At 38.6% G+C, this 19,909-nt stretch overlaps 1 protein-coding gene across 4 annotated transcripts in view; it reads left to right on the top strand.

The window, feature by feature from the left end:
• Nucleotides 1-19,909, top strand: part of SPATS2L (spermatogenesis associated serine rich 2 like) — a 177,172-nt gene that overhangs the window by 50,052 nt on the left and 107,211 nt on the right. The window contains exon 3 of one of the 4 annotated variants that reach the window (XM_060107041.1): nt 19,711-19,824. The exons of the other annotated variants lie outside the window; for them this stretch is intronic. The gene's annotated coding sequence lies outside the window, so the exon portion shown is untranslated. The remainder of the gene's footprint in view (nt 1-19,710; nt 19,825-19,909) is intronic. 4 annotated transcript variants of the gene reach the window in all.

Below are 19,909 nucleotides of genomic sequence, written 5' to 3'. Positions count from 1 at the left end.
CCGCAGTCTTTAGCGCTGCTACTTAAGTGAGACCACTGAAAAATGAAGCCAAGCCTAGAGTGTGTTGAAAAGACTTGCCCTATCTGAACAGGGCAGGAGTTTTCAGGCTGTGAGTCCCTTACCCTCTCACTTTCTTTGGAGGCAGGGAGGCAGTTACAGACACCAGCAGTTTCTGCCTAAAAACCTGGCAAGGAGAAAAAGCAACTATGTAACTGATGTGAGTTAGTTTATTAAATGCCTCTTTTCTTCATTTAAACAGGATTTGAAAAGCCAACCCAGACCAAATTACTTTTTCCATACTTTAATACACCCTGGATAAATTTTAAAGCACAGGTTGTATTTTATATAATAAGAATAGGGAAACTTTATTCCTATTTCGCGTGAAATGACAAGTACGGTGACTTGGTTTAGATACGTTTACATTCAGGTAGACCATCGTCACGTTAACCGTGAACTAGCACTGGGTTTTAAAGTCTTTGTAGTTAATTTGAAGGCATCAATATATGTACAGGAGCAGTACCTGTCTCAAAGTGCACTGCAGACGTCATCTTTGAGAAATGACAAGGGTAATCAGTTTGGCTTCATAGCTGAAGGCACCTGAGCACACAGAGCCTGGGAGAGACTTGCTTAACCACTGAGACAAGGAAACTGCCCTCGTGTCAAGCAGTTAATGTTCTGTCACTTGCCAGACATTCCTGCTAAAGATTCATGTTCTGAAATGTTCATGAACCAACTAGACGCACAAACTATGTGGTCTGGATTAAATAATATCTGCCTGAAAGGAAAGAAGTGAAGTTAGCCAGAAGGCCAGATGGCAGCTGTATTTTCTGCAGAACTCTATTTGGAAAGTGAGCTTTATGTAATTTTTGGTCATTTCTTACCATCTTAGGAGACCATTTTCAGAATGAGTCATTGAGGGATAAAGCACACAGGTTTCGAAAAAATGAGCTGCACAGACATAGGCATGTCATATAACCTGTCCACAGAATTATAGCTATTTGGTGAAAGTGCTTGGATTTCTTTCTCTTCCAGCACTGTTATGACCTACTCCTCTATCCTATCTTTTTTACTATTCAGCAGGCTAAAGTACTCCAGAGCTAAACTCTGTAGCTTACAATACTGTGGAGTTCACATAAAGGAAAAATGTGGCTGAAAAGGTCATGGACTTATTACTAGTGTTGTCTTTGACTAGATTGTTCACCCAAGTGCAGAAAGCCAGCAGTTCTCAACTGCATACACTCAAACATGATGTTTCCTTTCTTTCTGAGGCAGAGTGCCATTTCTAAGTTGCATCTTCCAGCAAACTAGGCACCTTGGACTCATGAAGATTTAGTTCATGTTCTGTGTTTAAGAATTTTACTTTGAGGTTGTAGGGTGAGCCCCAAGCTTTTAAATAGGAACAAAGAAACATCAACTCACACTGGGATTACTTAGACCATAACAATTCAGGTTAGAGAAAAATTTCAAGAAATCAATTAAGGTCATTCATTTTCCATAAGGGTGGGATCATCTCTAGGCATATCTGGTTTCTTCTCTTTCTTCCTCCGCATCTCATTGGTTACCAATGCTTGATTCCTATTCCTTCTAATGGACTTTTTTTTTTTTTTTTTTTTTTTTGCGGTATGCAGGCCTCTCACCGTTGTGGCCCCTCCCATTGCGGAGCACAGGCTCCGGACGCACAGGCTCAGCGGCCATGGCTCACGGGCCCAGCCGCTCCGCGGCATGTGGGATCTTCCCGGACCGGGGCACGAACCCGTGTCCCCTGCATCGGCAGGCGGACTCTCAACCACTGCGCCACCAGGGAAGCCCTCTAATGGACTTTTAGTTTCATACTTTTTTTCCATTACTACCTTCATTCCTCTAGTCAGACTCTCACGGTCTCTCATTCTAGACTCTTCAGAGCTGCTCAGACCCAATCCAAATTTTGTTCCATCGAATAGCATCCTAATTCCAGTGTAATCTTCATAAAACATTGAAACCATGATGATGTTCAAAATCATTCAATAGTATCCTATTTTGTTCTACAGCACTTAGATCCGGATGATCTCTGCCTAGATTTCATGGTTCAGGATAACCTGCTACCTTCTCTCTTCTCTCTCTCATCTAATAACTGACTTTATTTCCTGCTCCTCTACAGTGTACTGGTGCTCAAGCCTCTCTCCCATTTCTGTGATGTCTGTTCTTGGAATAAGGCATTCCAAGATAAGTCTTACTTGGGACACCCCTCCCTTTCTCCTTCTAGCTTGATAAACACCCACTCACTATCTCCTCCCCATTCATTTTGACACATACTGACTGAGCACCTGCCATCAAATTGAAAATCACCTTACAGTGAGTACATGGTGAGGACTACAGGGCTGTGTGAAACAGGGTCATACTGTACTGCTTGAGTCTGTCTGGACTGCTCCAGACCTCCACATCCTTCTCTTCTGAACTTCTAAGTACTTAAAGTCTAGACCAGAAGGCAACGGAGTGGAGTGCTCAAAATAACCCCATGGTGCAGGAAGAACCTGTTGGAACTTATATTTACATTTTTTCATATCTCTAAAAATGCCTATTTTAGAGTGTTTTTATAAAGTGTATTTAGTACAAAGATACATGTGTAACATTTACAAATAAATAATATACATATGTTGGGGTCCATTTTACTAATAGAGTGAATGGTCAAAAAATATATAAAGCCTCAAATTCAGGACAATTTCATCGGGGTTTTAGGAGGTCAGCAAACTGGCCCACCCAGGTCCATTCATCCTCTCGTTCAAAAATTGTTTACTCATCCCCTACAGCGTGCCACGCAGTTGGAGAGAGAGATCAGGCAAGATCAAAATGTCAGCTTTATTTCTGAAAAAAGCTCGCTGGAAAATGTGGCTTTAGATCAGGGCCAGGATTGTTTGCTAATATTTCACCCCTGCGGTTAGCAGACAAGTCACAGGTAAAGTGGGTGGGCAATTATAGCTCCTTTTCTACCTCCCTCCTCCCCAACCAGGGGCTGCACCTAAAGCTTCCTTCGTGACCAAGAGCAGGTGAGAAGGCCAGAGGCTCCTAACAGAGGAGAGGGGGAGGAATGGAGTGGGGCAGGCTCAGTTTATTCTTTCAAATATGCCTATGAGAGAGGCCACTCCTTCTTGGGGGGAGGAAAGGAGGGAGCAGGTGGAGAGAGGTCTCTCCTCATAAATAGGCCACTGTTGCTTCAGCTTGTATCATCTCCTAATAAGTAAGGTTTCCTGTTCTTTCAAATGTATCTGCCTAAAAAAGAGCACTCCTCTCTTTTACCAAAAGAACAAGCAAAACACATAAACCTGTTGACCAGATTTTGAATTGTGTACTTGAAGGCCTAAGATATGCCATTATGTGGCCCTGCCCCAGAGTTCATTACACAGAAAAGAGTGCTCTGTGTGTGTGTGTTTCTTTGAAAAGAATGGTCTGGCTGTCAGTCTCATCTAGATACAACATATAGCTCCTTTCCAAGCTCCACTCGCCCATTCCCCTCCATGCACAGCATGCCACCCCGACCCAAGCTGTTCCTACTATTAAATTTTGCAGTCTCTGGCACATTGTGGAAGGGAAGACATAGGTCAAGGCATGTGGTCACGAGAAACAAAGCAAAGAGAAACAAAAGCTTTGTTGCTTCTCATTGTTCGTAAGCAGAAAACAATTTTGTGTCATTCTCGAGAGAGAGAGGGATGCATTGGAAGCATATCTGGTCCCTGGCCAAGGGACTTTGTTGAGGTCATTGAGTCCATCTGCACTCCTTCTTTTATTTTTTTAATAGTGTTTATTTTTATTTTTACTTGTTGACAGTTTGCTTCATTTATTTATTTATTTATGGCTGTGTTGGGTCTTCGTTTCTGTGCGAGGGCTTTCTCTAGTTGTGGCAAGCGGGGGCCACTCTTCATCGCGGTGCGCGGGCCTCTCACTATCGCGGCCTGTCTTGTTGTGGAGCACAGGCTCCAGACGCACAGGCTCAGTAATTGTGGCTCACGGACCCAGTTGCTCCGCGGCATGTGGGATCTTCCCAGAACCGGGCACGAACCCATGTCCCCTGCATTGGCAGGCAGACTCTCAACCACTGCGCCACCAGGGAAGCCTGAGAAACGTGTTTTGAGCATGATCTCAACTAGGGAAATTGTAAGCAACGTAGAAGATACCTAAGGATATAAAGAAGGAAAGAATCTTGCTCTGCAGTAGAAGCCCAAACTCTTGGATAAGCCTGGTGTTGCAACCTCGTGGATTTCAGGCCTGGGGATAACAATGAGGCATACCTCTCCTGCTACTAGGAAAGAAATTGAAGCTAAATTCCAGAAATGTCTTTTACTACTGTATAACTGAATTAAAATAGATTATCTAGGTGAAGTTTACAGACTAAATAGGTTCAATATAAAACCCAGATCACACATTGCTTCATGACTGTGATTTCAGGCTCCCAAAGCCATGCTGCCCTATCGCCCTTCGATCCAAATCATTCCGTTAGTCTAAGAAAGTGCTACACTTCTCTGAAAGGGGCAGTAACATATATTTGAGCCCTGTCATGGTAAAGATAAAACTTTTAAAATCCTAGTAAATGAAAATTTTAAGTTTAAAAAATTGTACTACTGCTACCACCCCATTGTAAGATCTGCATTGTTTTAAGAATGTTCTAGGAAAATAATGGTGAAAATACACTTTGCTGATTACAGTGCTATACATATTCCATCTGGGACTCGCATGTCATATTTGCTTACTTGAGTAGCCAGGCGCTTTTTCCTGTTAGTGTCCACATTCATCTTTTTCAAATGTAACCCTGGTTTTCATCTCAACCTGACAAGACCAACCTGGATTTTGACAGTCACACGGATTTTTATCTACTTAAACTGCTAGAAGCAAAATCAGATTTTGTCCCTGGCTTTTGTTATTAAGAAAAGTAATAAAAACCGAGGCAGAATTAGATCAGGGACATCCATTATTTTAACCAGGAACAAAAAAGAAATATATGGCTCTACCTAAGTATTGGATTAATTTAAGTATACAGGGGATGTTAAAAATTGCATTTAAAATGTGTTTCTCAGCTGATCATGTATTCGGTATACAAATCTTAACATTTTCATCGCTCATTGTAGAAATAATAATATAGTAATAATAAAAACTCATTTGTTGAGTGTTTAGTGTGTATCTTCCCTGTGCCAATTTCTGTGGTCAAAGCTTAAGCCTTGAATCGGTCCCACCCAAACTGCATGGCCGCTACACAGCAGAGGAAGGGGTACTGGGGAGCTTTGGGTGGAAGATAAACAATAGGTTCTACTTCAGTATTATTATTCCTGTTTGTATAGATTGTGCATTCTCAACAGGGGCTGTATTTCCCTCATGAGGGTGAAAATTGGTTCTTGGGGCTTAAAAAAATCAGATATTATGGCTGAAGTCGGAGTGTGAGGGAGATGTGACTATGGGATAGTCAGAGAGATGCTACATGCTGGCTTTGAAGATGGAGGGAGGGGACATGGGCTCTCGAATGTGGAGAGACTACAGAATCTGGAAAAGGCAGGGAAACAGATCCTCCTCTGCAGCTACAGAACTGTAGGATAATAAATGTGTGTTGTTTGAAGCCACTGAGTTTGTGCTAATTTGTTCCAGCTGCAGTAGAAAACGAATACACTCAGTTTCCTCTCCTGTTCACTGAGAAGAATAGAATGATTTTTGTCACAGGTTTGTTGTAAGCACTAAATAAAATAATTTGTGAGTGGTACTTAGCATAGGGAACATAGTGATATATGCTGGCTTTGACAGTACTCAGACAGGCAAGGTTTGCACCCTCAGTGTACTTTCCCATGTTGAGGTTGCTGAGAGACTTCTTTGATTATTTCAGTGACTACAGTCAAGCCTCAAACTGGCCCTGTTATTTTAAGGAGACTTTGTAGATTTCTCAGATTCTTCATGTATTGATTTTATTTTATGTTTTTAACTTTTATTCAAGTATAGTTGATTTACAATGTTGTGGTGATGTCTGCTGTACAGTAAAGTAACTCAGTTATATATATATATATATATATTTGGTTGGCCAAAAAGTTCGTTTGGGTTTTCTGTACAATCCTATGGAAAAACCGAACGAACTTTTTGGCCAACCCAATATATATATATTTTTTCATATTCCTTTCCATTTTGGTTTATCACAGCATATTGAATATAGCTCCCTGTGCTATACAGTAGGACCTTGTTGTTTATCCATCCTATATACACTAGTTTGCATCTGCTAATCCCAAACTCCCAAACCTTCTTTCCTCCACCCCGCTTCCCCTCAGCAACCGTAAATCTGTACTCTATGTCTGTGAGTCTGTTTCTGTTTCGTAGATAGGTTCACTTGTGTCGTATTTTAGATTCCACATATAAGTGATATCATGTGGTATTTGTCTTTCTCTTTCTGACTTACTTCACTTAGTAGGATAACCTCTAGTTCTATCCGTGCTGCTGCAAATGGCATTATTTCATTCTTTTTTATGGCTGAGTAATATTCCATTGTATATATGTATGACATCTTCTTTATCCATTCATCTGTCAGTGGACATTTTGGTTGTTCCCAAGTCTTTGCTTTTGAAAATAGTGCTGCTATGAACATAGGGGTGCATTATCTTTTCAAATTATAGTTTTGTCTGGGTATATGCCCAGGAGTGGGATTGCTGGAGCATATGGCAACTCAATTTTTCGGTTTTTGAGGAATCTCCATATTGTTTTCCATAATGGCTGCACCAATTTACGTTCCCACCAACAGTATCAGAGGGTGCCCTTTTCTCCACACCTTCTCCAACATTTATTATTTGTAGACTTTTTAATGATGGCCATTCTGACCGGTATGAATGGTATCTCGTTGCAGTTTTGATTTGCATTTCTCTAGTAATTAGCAGTGATGAGCATCCTTCCATGTGCCTATTGGCCATCTGTATGTCTTCTTTGGAGAAATGTCTATTTAGGTCTTCTGCCCATTTTTCGATTGGGTTGTTTATTTTTTTGTTATTGAGTTGTATGAGCTGTTTGTGTATTTTGGAAATTAAGCCCTTGTCAGTCTCATAATTTTCAAATATTTTCTCCCAGTCCACAGGTTATTTTTTTGTTTTGTTTATGACTTCCTTTGCTGTACAGAAGCTTGTAAGTTTGATTAGGTCCCATTTGTTTATTTTTACTTTTATTTCTATTGCCCTGGGAGACTGACCTCAGAAAACCATCATGTATTTATTTTATATTTCAACTGTGGGATGTTTCTTTCAGTGCCTTCCAGGTACCACCAACTCTTAGATCCCACCCCTAAGCAAATTCTCGCCCCATTCTCTTCCCCTCTTCTGCTCTGTCTGAAACCTTGGTGGAGTGTATGGAGAAGGAAATTTCCAGCAATAGCAGAGAGGAGAAAGGGGCCAGCTGCCAAGCACCCCAGTGAGGGAGGGGGAGCCCCAAGTGGGCTGCCATTCCTGAGAGGCACTCCAAGTTAGAGCCTGCCTGGGCTGAGAAGAATGAACTCAGATGCATTGTTTTCTTTTTTTAACTTAAGGACAGTGTGTGTGTGTGTGTGTGTGTGTGTGTGTGTGTGTGTGTGTGTGTGTGCTCATTCTTTTTTTTTTAATGACAGAAAATTCTGAAAATGAGAATCTTCACAATGTAGCATTCACTGACTTGCTTCATTAAGTCAGTTGGGTTGAGCCTGGTGTAAATGAAGTGAAGGCCACAGGTTTTTCTCTCTTTGTTGAGTCAGTTATTTTCACAGAGAACAGCTTTTGCATTATCACAGGAAAAGAAACCAATGGAATGGTGTTCCTACTACTTAAAGTGCTAAAACTATGTGTGTTTACATATGTTGTCTTTTTTTTTTTTGGTGGTACACGGTCCTCTCACTGTTGTGGCCTCTCCTGTTGCGGAGCACAGGCTCCAGATGCGCAGGCTCAGCGGCCATGGCTCAGGGGCCCAGCTGCTCCGTGGCATGTGGGATCTTCCCGGACCGGGGCACAAACCCACGATCCCTGAATCGGCAGGCGGACTCTCAACCACTGCGCCACCAGGGAAGCCCCATATGTTGTCTTTTAATCCTCATAGCATCACTGTGAAATAGATATTATTACTCTCACTTCCCGCTGAGGAAGGGCGAGTATCCTCACAATATCACTATGAAATAGATAAATAGATATCATGACCCCCAATTCCAGCTGAGGGCCCAGAGGCTCAGGGAGGGCGGCAGCTGTACTGGTTTGTCTGGGACAGCGAGGTGACTGCTGTGTGGGGCTGCTGCAAGCTGGTTGCCTAGGCAGGACCTTTCCATTGAGGCCTTGTTTCAAAGCCCAGTTTTTAGCCTTGGAGGTCCATACATTGGACTTTTTTTCTGTGAGCTCAGAGATGCTCAGACTCTATAGTGATATACTCAGGCTAACAGAGTTTTTCTATGGATGATGGATCAACCAGAAAGATTATGTCTTTATTATTAGGGCATTTGTTCTTTCTAAGGACCAGGACTTCCTCTTTCCAAAATCAAGAGCTCACAGACTTCTCTTGCCCTTAACGCCAATCTGATCCCCCCAGTGCCCCCGAGTTCTTTCTGAAATATGCATCCGGCCATTTCACTCCCTTGCTGTAACCCTTCAGGGACTCCTTGCTCCCCTCAGGATAAAGTTGAGGCTCCATTACTTAAGTCACAGGCCTCTCTCTCTTTGGATTCATCTTTCCTCCCTTCACTCAGTGTTAAGGATACTGAACACCCCCGTCAGCCCTGAATCTTTTTTGCATCTGTGCTTTGGTGTATTTTGGTCCCTCTGCTGAGATCATGTTCTTCCCCTTTTTTTCCTCTTCACTGTACCCCATTCATCTGGCTAATTCAGGGGTCAGCTTAGCTCTAACATCCAACTGGAAGCTTCCCTTGATCCTCCTAATCTCGGTCTTTGCTCCCACCCTGTACCCCCAAGTCAAAGTGATCTAATAAAACCTTGTACTTCCTCTGTAATAGCTTGTGTTGACTTGTGTCCTGTTTATTTGTCTGGTAACCCTCACCAGAATCTGCGTGACCACATCTACTCAGTTCTCTGAGGCCAGGGTCCATATTTCATTCACTATTACTCTGCTACCTACTACTTGGCACAAGCCTATGTATACAGGAAGTGCTCAATAAAATTTTCTTGAATGAATAGAGAATGGAAGACCTATGTTGAAGTCTTGGCCTTGCCACTTTCTAGTGTGCGACTTTTGACAAGTTCTTTACATGCTTAGGGCCTCAGTTGCCTCATTTTTAAAAAGAGAAATTTCATTGAGATGATATGAAGTTCTTTCCAAACATGAACATATTGGGATTCTAATGCAACTCATTAGCCATCCAGAAAACATAAATCAACAGTCAGTTGTATCTTGCAAATGATAAGTTGGGAGCATTGCCATGGAATTCATTTCTTTAATGTAGATTGATTATTTCACTTCATCTACTTATATACATTAATGGTCAATAGATTCATACCTGTACTTGTGTTGATATTTACGTCCTTAACTCAAGGGTTTATTTTCTGCCGGATAGTCTTCATTTATGCCACTAAGCACATCCAAAAGGAGCGTCTTAAGCCTGAGAAAATGATAAATTTTGTTTATGTCTACTTTTTTGTTCTTATGTCCATCTGTTTTTACCTAGAGAGGGACTTAATGAAATCTTCTGCTGTACTAATAATTTCAATTGAAGGTAATTAAATAAACCATTATATGAGAACAGCGGTATCAAATAAGAAAAAAACTGCAAATTTTGCTGATTATTCGTGAACGTGAGTTCGTAATGGACATAATACCATATATTAACAGTGTGGAATATTTGATATGAAAATAAAAGGAAAAAAGAGAACTACTAACATGCCAGTAGTAAGAGTACGAATGTGAAATATAAATCATTGTAATAGCTCACACATGATGTCTGCTAGGTTATCCCTGAAGAGGGAATCCACACCAAACTACAAGATTGCATCTGAGATTACAGATTTTGGAGGTTGCTTCCTTCTACATTCCTAACGCTTATTATCATACGTATCAGAATCTTACCATGTCTCAAGTACTTCTTGCTACTAAATTAAACATGCTTAGATATTTTGTTAATATATTACATGTAATAATCTGAAGTAGTAATTTACTAAGAGTTTCTATAGGTACAATTAATTTTTCCTAAAATTTGCTCTGTTTCCTGGTAATTATGACTAATTCAAGACTTAAAAATAAACTGAATTTTTTTTCAAAAATTACCTCTTAACCTTACTACGAAGTCTTTCACAATTCAGTATTTTTGAAATGATATACCTGATGGGTTAAAACAGCAGTATCATCAGTATTCTAAGTAAACTCACTACAAATGGATTTTATTTTCTGTTTTTAACTGAAAGTTATCTTGCCCAATGCAGAATTTCTTTTATCTTTGGACAAAACTGTATTTGGCTTAGGTTATAGGCTAATTACCATTAGGGTTCTTTTCCTCTCTCTCCATTACTTTTATGTATTGTTGCTTATTTAGCAATCCATGATGATCTTTGACCTCCTGACTCAGCAAAGCCTGCTTCCAGGTCAGGTGGCCATGACCTTGTGTGGACAGAGCATGGTCTGTTAGCAGCACATCAAGAAAACACCAAAGACAAATGGATTTGTTGTTTCTCTACTGACAAGTTAACTCTGAGCTCAAATCATAACTGGTAAAAATGATTTAAAGACTCAAATATTTGGTACAGAAACCTTGATGAAAATCTATACTTTTCAAGAAAATAAGAGTATATCTTTATTTCATATGGAAGATAAATTGTGGTGGTTTATTTGGGACAGCTTTTGCATTTTATTATAGACATTTTATTATAGACTACTTAAATTATTTTGCAAAAAGTAGGTTAAAGAAATTAAGAAAGTAATGCTCATATTTACATGTCCTAGTATTGGAAGTGAATTCCAATTTTTATGCTAAACATGGGGTATATGGATAAGTAAATTAAAGTTCAAATCCTGAAAGTTACTCATTATGTTGATAATCAACTGAATATTGTAAATTTGGCCATATTCTTTTAAAATGTTAATTATTTCCATCATTAAGGTCAGTGATTCTTAATGGTGGGTGGTAAGGGTCTATTTTGTAAACAATGTAGTACTTTCTCTCATAGCTCTGATTTTTTAAATTACTATCCTTAATTTGATATTTCCAATAGCATTATAGGAAAATAAGAAAGGTTTTCATTATCAAAAGACTGAGAAACCCATTTTAACTAATGTGCAGTTAAAGGTTGGTCCATGGCATAATTTTTGACAGCCAAGAAACAGAAGGAAAATGAGTTGTTCTCATTGAGCAGAAATCCAGACATTCTTGGGGAGGCAGAAGGGTACATATCTAAAGACCCAAGAAAGGACACACACTTGGAGAAGTTAAAAGGAAGAAAGAAGGAATACAGTGCCCAGAAGAGTCCTTTGTAAATAGTAAACACTCAATAAGTAGTTTTGAGTGAATAAATGAACTTAGACCACCCAACCATATGAAGCATTGATCTAATTTACTTCTGATATAGCATACAAAAGTGACACAAAGGTAGTTAGTAGGAGTGGGGAGAGACTTAAGCTCTTTGGGCATCGCTAGAAGTCTTATTCATGTTTAAATGAAGACAAATCTCAGATACCAATTTACCTGACATTTTCATTTTTAGAAAGGTAAAGAAAATGAAGGAAACTTCTATTTAGGGATCAAATTTTAACCAAGAAGAGATTGCTTGCTGAAATAGAAGTGGAAGGAATGTGTATCCATTTATTCAACCAATATTTACTGGACGTCTGTTATGTGCCAAGCACTTGGAAGACTATAGCCGTGATGTCCTCTTAACTTTTGTGATAACCAAGGAGCAGGTTACTTACATACAGCAGACTTTAGGAGGGAAATTTCAAATAGTCAAAGAAGTAGATGTGATTCCATAGTCTGAGACCGTAAAAGAGGAGATGACAAAGGAGATGAGAAACCCAGTCCTTAAGTTCAAATTAGGGCCCTTTCTATGTGTTCCCGAGACTCCTCAAAACTCTCTTCTCAAATCCAGTATCATGCTGGGTCATAATTCCCCTGCGCTCATCTCTATTTACTCTGAAGCTTTAAGCTTCAAGACAGCAGGGCTGCATCTATCATGTTTATCTTTGTATCCCAGCAAATAGGACAGTCCCTGACACATAGCTTATATATGCCCAATAAATTATGTATACATACACACCCACAATTCATTATATATATAATGAATTAAGCAATAAATAGTGATGAAATTCTGATAATATAATCATGAATATTTTCCCAAATTATCAAAGATAATGTATACACCCACACACACGTTCCAAGTCTAACAATTCAGTTTTTTGAATGATTCGAATTAAAGGTTTGAAAGTTCTAAATAATGAGGAAAAGAAATGGCTGTGGCTGCAAAGGGCATGTTTAAATTAACTCAAAATATAAAAGACCATTTCAAGAAGAACACAAGGAGAGGCAAATAACTGAGAATACCAAAGAGAGAGATAATCCCATTAGAATAGTGTCAGGAAGCCTAAAGTCCAGAGTGAGCTGAAGTATGTAAAAAATTCTAAAAACAATAAAAGAGACTTAAAAAGCTGGCAAGGAACAATTCTACAGAAAATGATGGTGACAAAATAAGCCAGACATAGAAAACTGGAATGCTTGTGATGTTCAGTATTGTACCCATTTTTGCTAATGACATAGTTATAATTTCTGTCAAGACTAGAATATTATTTTTATTGTAGACTTTTTGTTTTACTTTTGTAGAAAAAAGAACAAGAAAGTGACAGGACCTCTGATGAGAAAAACAAAAGCCTATTCATCTCTTCTTATTTTTGCCTTTTAATTGAGGATCATGATTTCCCACCTGGTAGGGTAGAACAAAATGTGAACAAGAGGGAATTGAGGCACACAGCAGCATAACACTAGATCCTTAGCTGTTTGGCATGGATTGGGGTCTCCTGGCCCAGACTGTATCCACAAGCCTGAGAACACTCATGCCTGTGACTGTCCCACTCCAGCCAGCCACACTGGAGACATTTCAGCGAATGGAAAAGTCCCCAAAAGCCTGGAGATTGACAAAAAGAGAAAATATAAAATCCCAGCAAAATTCTAAAATTTATTCTGAAACTTTTTGAGAACACTCAGAAAAGAAAGAGGTAATCATTAGGCACCAAAAGGAAGTCAAGCAGGACTAAATGATTTTCCTCTTCAGTAGAGTAACTAGAATGCAGGATGAAGAAAATGTGGTAGATTCAGTACGTATGAATTTCATCAAGGCAGTTTTCACAATATCTTATGATCCTATTAGGATTTAATGGAGAAATATGAACTGAATGACAGAATAGTCAAGTGGATTCACAGCTAGGTTTGCATAACCAAACCCAAGGAGTGCTAAAGAATGGGCCCATGTGATTGCAGGGGTGATCTATAGACATCTACTTCTGTTTTTCTCTAGATCTCTCTGTATCAGTAATGTGAATGATGATTAATCTGTTAGAGATAATACAAATAAGTGACATCTTTTGAACTCTTAAGTGTCAAACACTTTTCTATTACTCTATGTGTATTCGTTTATATAATCCTTACAGCAAGGAAGCTGCACAGCCTCTTAGATAGCCTCATCCACCAGCAAGAAGAACTACAGGTCTGCAGCCTGTGGAAGGAAAACCACATTCACAGAAAGATAGACAAAATGAAAAGGCAGAGGACTTTGTCCCAGATGAAGGAACAAGATAAAACCCCAGAAGAACAACTAAATAAAGTGGATATAGGCAACCTTCCAGAAAAAGAATTCAGAATAATGATACTGAAGATGATCCAGGACCTCAGAAAAAGAATGGAGGCAAAGATCAAGAAGATGCAAGAAATGTTTAACAAAGACCTAGAAGAATTAAAGAACAAACACCTAGAAGAATTAAGGAACAAACAAACAGAGATGAACAATAACTGAAATGAAAAATACACTAGAAGGAATCAATAGCAGAATAACTGAGGCAGGAGAATGGATAAGTAACCTGGAAGACAGAATGGTGGAATTCACTGCCACGGAACAGAATAAAGAAAAAAGAATGAAAAGAAATGAAGATAGCTTAAGAGACCTCTGGGACAACATTAAACACAACAATATTCACATTATAGGGGTCCCAGAGGAGAAGAGAGAAAGGACCCAAGAAAATATTTGAAGAGATTATAGTTGAAAACTTCCCTAACATGGGAAAGGAAATAGCCACCCAAGTCCAGGAAGCACAGAGAGTCCCAGGCAGGATAAACCCAAGGAGAAACATGCCGAGACACATAGTAGTCAAATTGGCAAAAATTAAAGACAAAGAAAAATGATTGAAAACAGCAAGGGAAAAATGACAAACAACACAGAGGGAATGCCCATAAGGTTAACAGCTGATTTCTCAGCAGAAACTCTACAAGCCAGAAGGGAGTGGCACGACATATTTAAAGTGATGAAAGGGAAGAACCTACAACCAAGATTACTCTACCTGGCAAGGATCTCATTCATATTCGATGGAGAAATCAAAAGCTTTACAGACAAGCAAAAGCTAAGAGAATTCAGCACCACCAAACCAGCTCTACAGCAAATGCTAAAGGAACTTCTCTAAGTGGGAAACACAAGAGGAGAAAAGGAACTACAAAAACAAACCCATAACAATTAAGAAAATGGTAATAGGAACATACATATCGATAATTACGTTAAACGTGAATGGATTAAATGCTCCAACCAAAAGACACAGGCTTGCTGAATGGATACAAAAACAAGACCCATATATATGCTGTCTACAGGAGACCCACTTCAGACCTAGGGACACATACAGACTGAAAGTGAGGGGATGGAAAAAGATATTCCATGCAAATGGAAGTCACAAGAAAGCTGGAGTAGCAATACTCATATCAGATAAAATGGACTTTAAAATAAAGAATGTTACAAGAGACAAGGAAAGACACTACATAATGATCAAGGGATCAATCCAAGAAGAAGTAATAACAATTATAAATATATATGCACCCAACATAGGAGCACCTCAATACATAAGGCAACCGCTAACAGCTATAAAAGATGAAATCGACAGTAGCACAATAATATTTGGGGACTTTAACACCTCACTTACACCAATGGACAGATCATCCAGACAGAAAATTATAAGGAAACACAAGCTTTAAATGACACACTAGACCAGATAGATTTAATTGATATTTATGGGACATTCCATCCAAAAACAGCAGCCTATACTTTCTTCTCAAGTGCACATGGAACATTCTCCATGATAGATCACATCTTGGGTCACAAATCAAGCCTCAGTAAATTTAAGAAAATTGAAATCATATCAAGCATCTTTTCCGACCACAACGCTCTGAGATTAGAAATCAATTACAGGGAAAAAATGTAAAAAACACAAACACATGGAGACTAAACAATACATTACTAAATAACCAAGAGATCACTGAAGAAATCAAAGAGGAAATCAAAAAATACCTAGAGACAAATGACAACAAAAACACGATGATCCAAAACCTATGGGATGAAGCAAGAGCAGTTCTAAGAGGAAAGTTTATAGCAATACATGCCTACCTCAAGAAACAAGAAAAATATCAAATAAACAATCTAACCTTACACCTCAAGGAACTAGAGAAAGAAGAACAAACAAAACCCAAAGTTAGTAGAAGGAAAGAAATCATAAAGATCAGAGAAGAAATAAATGAAATAGAAACAAAGAAAACAATAGCAAAGATCAATAAAACAAAGCTGGATCTTTGAGAAGATAAAAAAAATTGATAAACCTTTAGCTAGACTCATCAAGAAAGAGAGGGGGAGGAATCAAATCAATAAAACTACAAGTGAAAAAGGAGAAGTTACAACGGACACCGCAGAAATACAAAGCATCCTAAGAGACTACTACAAGCAACTCTATGCCAATAAAATGGACAACTTGGAAGAAATGGACAATTTCTTAGAAAGGTATAACCTTCCAAGACTGAACCAGGAAGAAAGAGAAAATATGAATAGACCAATCACAAGTAATGAAGTTGAAACTGTGATTAAAAATCTTCCAACAAACAAAAGTCCAGGACCAGATGGCTTCACAGGTGAACTCTATCAAACATTTAGAGATGAGCTAACACCCATCCTTCTCAAACTCTTCCAAAAAATTGCAGAGGAAGGAACTCTCCCAAACTCATTGTATGAGGCCACTATCACCCTAATATCAAAACCAGACAAAGATACTATTAAAAAAGAAAATTACAGACCAGTATCACTGATGAATATAGATGCAAAAATCCTCAACAAAATACTAGCAAACAGAATCCAACAGCACATTAAAAGGATCATACACCATGATCAAGTGGGATTGATCCCAGGGATGCAAGGTTTCTTCAATATATGCAAATCAATCAATGTGATACACCATATTAACAAATTGAAGAAGAAAAACCATATGATCCTCTCAATAGATGCAGAAAAAGCTTTTGACAAAATTCAACACTCATTTATGGTAAAAACTCTCCAGAAAGTGGGCATAGAGGGAAGCTACCTCAACATAATAAATGCCATATATGACAGACCCACAGCAAACATCATTCTCAATGGTGAAAAACTGAAAGCATTTCCTCTAAGATCAGGAAAAAGACAAGGATGTGCACTCTCGCCACTGTTACTCAACATAGTTTTGGAAGTCCTAGCCACGGCAATCAGAGAAGAAAAAGAAATAAAAGGAATCCAAATTGGAAAAGAAGAAGTAAAACTGTCACTGTTTGCAGATGACATGGTACTATACATAGAGAATCCTAAGGATGCCACCAGAAAACTACTAGAGCTAATCAATGAATTTGGTAAAGTTGCAGGATACAAAATCAATGCACAGAAATCTCTTGCATTCCTGTACACTAACAACGAAAGATCTGAAAGAGAAGTTAAGGAAACAATCCCATTCACCACTGCAACAAAAAGAATAAAATACCTAGGAATAAACCTACCTAGGGAGAAAAAAGACCTGTATACAGAAAACTATAAGACACTGATGAAAGAAATCAAAGATGACACAAGCAGATGGAGAGATACACCATCCATCATCCTTGGATTGGAAGAATCAATATTGTAAAAATGACTGTACTACCCAAAATAATCTACAGATTCAATCAATGTCTATCAAATTGCCAGTGGCATTTTTTACAGAACTAGAACAAAAAAATCTTAAAATTTGTATGGAGACACAAAAGACCCCGAATAGCCAAAGCAATTTTGAGGGAAAAAAACGGAGCTCGAGGAATCAGACTCCCTGTTTTCAGACTATACTATAAAGCTACAGTCATCAAGACAATATGGTACTGGCACAAAAACAGAAATACAGATCAATGGAACAGGATAGGAAGCCCAGAGATAAACCCACACACCTATGGTCAACTAATCTATGACAAAGGAGGCAAGGATATACAATGGAGAAAAGACAGTCTCTTCAATAAGTGGTGCTGGGAAAACTGGACAGCTACATGTAAAAGAATGAAATTAGAACACTCCCTAACACCACACACAAAAATGAACTCAAAATGGATTTAAGACCTAAATGTGAGACCGGACACTATAAAACTCTTAGAGGAAAACATGGGAAGAACACTCTTTGACATAAATCAAGGAAGAACACTCTCTGACATAAATCACAGCAAGATCTTTTTTGATCCACCTCCTAGAGTAATGGAAATAAAAACAAAAATAAACAAATGGGACCTAATCCTTACAACAATCCCTATGCAGTTGCTATGTTTATCTCCACTTTATAAATGAGTAACACAGAGGGTTGAAGTAACTTCCTCAAGGTCACACCGTTCTTAGGTGGCAGAGCTGACATTCAAGCCCAGACTGTTTAATTAGTGGCATAAGTTACATCAATGATATCCATTAAATTGTGGATGACCGAAGTGATGTGTATAGCTAAAATTGTAAAGTTATAGATTTGGTATCCAAAAAAAGAAAAAAGAAACTGTAATAGACTGGAAAAAGTAGCCAAATGAATAAAGATAAAATTAATTTGAGTCAAATATAAACTCATACACTTAAGTTCCAAATAACTCAACTGCAAACGTAAAGATTGGGGAGATGGGACCTACTAATAGATCAAATGAGGAAGTCTTGGGAGTTTCATTTAATACAGGCTCATTATGACCGATGTACAGTGTGATTATCAACAAAATGCAATCTTAGAGCAAAATTTAAAAATGTTGCTCTTCTTCCCATTGATAATTTTCCACCCCATTTGACTTTCTTTTTTAACCAAGTCAGCTTTACATTTTTTATTCTAATTCTAGGGAATACTAAGGTTTCTAATTTGGAATGAACCCACTAAATACTTTTCAGACGATTCCCTTTATTTTCATTGAACCAAAATAATGGCAGCAGACTAGTGGAATAAGCACAAGCTTGGGAGTCACTCCCAGAGGTTGAGTCCCCTCCTTGCTGTTGACTGGCTCTGGGGTCTTGGCCTTAACGTCTGTACGCCTAGTTCCCTCATCTAGAAAATGGCGATAATAATGCCTACCTTGCAGGAGCATCCTGAGGACTCAGGGAAGTAGACATAAAGAGATAAAATCATCAAAGTGTGGTGCCCGAGGGTGTTTCATTTGGTTCACTGTTGTAGCCCCATCATGTAGGCCAGTGCCTGGCACGGAGGAGGTGCTCAGAGGTGTTTGCTAAGTGAATACTGAATGAATGAATGAATGGATGAGTGAATGAATGTGTTCAGTAGAGGATAGTTCTTACTAAAGGCATGGCAGTGTTTTCAGATGTGAGAAGTCTTTGTAAAGCAAGAGACTGATTATTCACAGGTTTGAAGAAGGGGAATGCTTTGCCATAGCTAAGTTTACTTTTTCCCATCATGCAGGGTAGCTTCAGGATTTTTTGAAAATTAAAGTAAAACTGTGACCATTAGGTCGTCTTTGTAGTGTTTCTTCAGTCCTTACACCATTCTTCCATGAGGTATCTAGAGAGGTCTCATTCTGCCTAGTCAGATATTGTTTGAAAGCTTGAAATGAAAAATGAAACCAAGTTAAGTCTGGCTGGTAGCCATTCAGAAATAGATTTTTTTTTTAAAGTAGATTAATTTTCAAAGACATTTTTCCTCTTTAAGACTTCCTTGTTTTTAAAGAAGCATTTAATAAAACAGGAATATCTTTTCAGTGTCTGGTTATCTCTTTTTCAAGACTGAGTTTGGTAAATTACATAGTATTAGCTGTTGGTCATCTTCCGGGTAAAAAATAAAACCAAATGAAGTCTTTAATGTAATTTATGAGTTTCTCTCTTAGAGCTAAGTGAAACTCAGCTTCATAGTTTTTATTTGTTTTGGGGCCTTTAATATTAGTCAGATTAAAGCTTATGTTTTTATAAAACTGTAAGGACAAAGAATTATGTTAAAATAGCTAAAAAAACAAAAAAAATCTCCAGTGTCTGATTCAGCATGTCAAGAATAACGGAGAAAATAGGGTCTGGTTTCAGAACCTTGTAACCAAAAATGACAGTGTGGTGGGATGGGGAGTTGGTGTGGGGTTCGGATGAGCAGAAACTCTCGCATTCGCTAAAAGGAAAACGATAGAAGGATGTTAACTCTTAGCTGTATTATGAACAGGACATGTGTATAATTGAAACCAAATTGTGAACACCTTTTCACATACTGCCTTCTGATGTCATCTAATTACTTACTGCCTGCTAATCTTATCTCCCTCAGGAGCCGATCTTAAAATTACACTGCGTTGCAATTAGCTAAACACATTGCACGTAGTCAAGGCACATAGTGGACTCCCAGTAAATATTTGTTGAATGACTTCTGTGCACTATGCAGGTGGGTTTTCTTTCTGATCTCATGTATGACTTACTTGTTTCCACCAGAGAGGTTTCAGTTTTGCTCTTTCTCTTACCTGAAATGG

Source organism: Mesoplodon densirostris, chromosome 8 (genome assembly GCF_025265405.1).
Source record: "Mesoplodon densirostris isolate mMesDen1 chromosome 8, mMesDen1 primary haplotype, whole genome shotgun sequence".
NCBI lineage: Eukaryota > Metazoa > Chordata > Mammalia > Artiodactyla > Ziphiidae > Mesoplodon > Mesoplodon densirostris.
The sequence above is the reverse complement of the archived record's forward strand: the minus strand, read 5'-3'. Positions and strand labels throughout refer to the sequence as shown.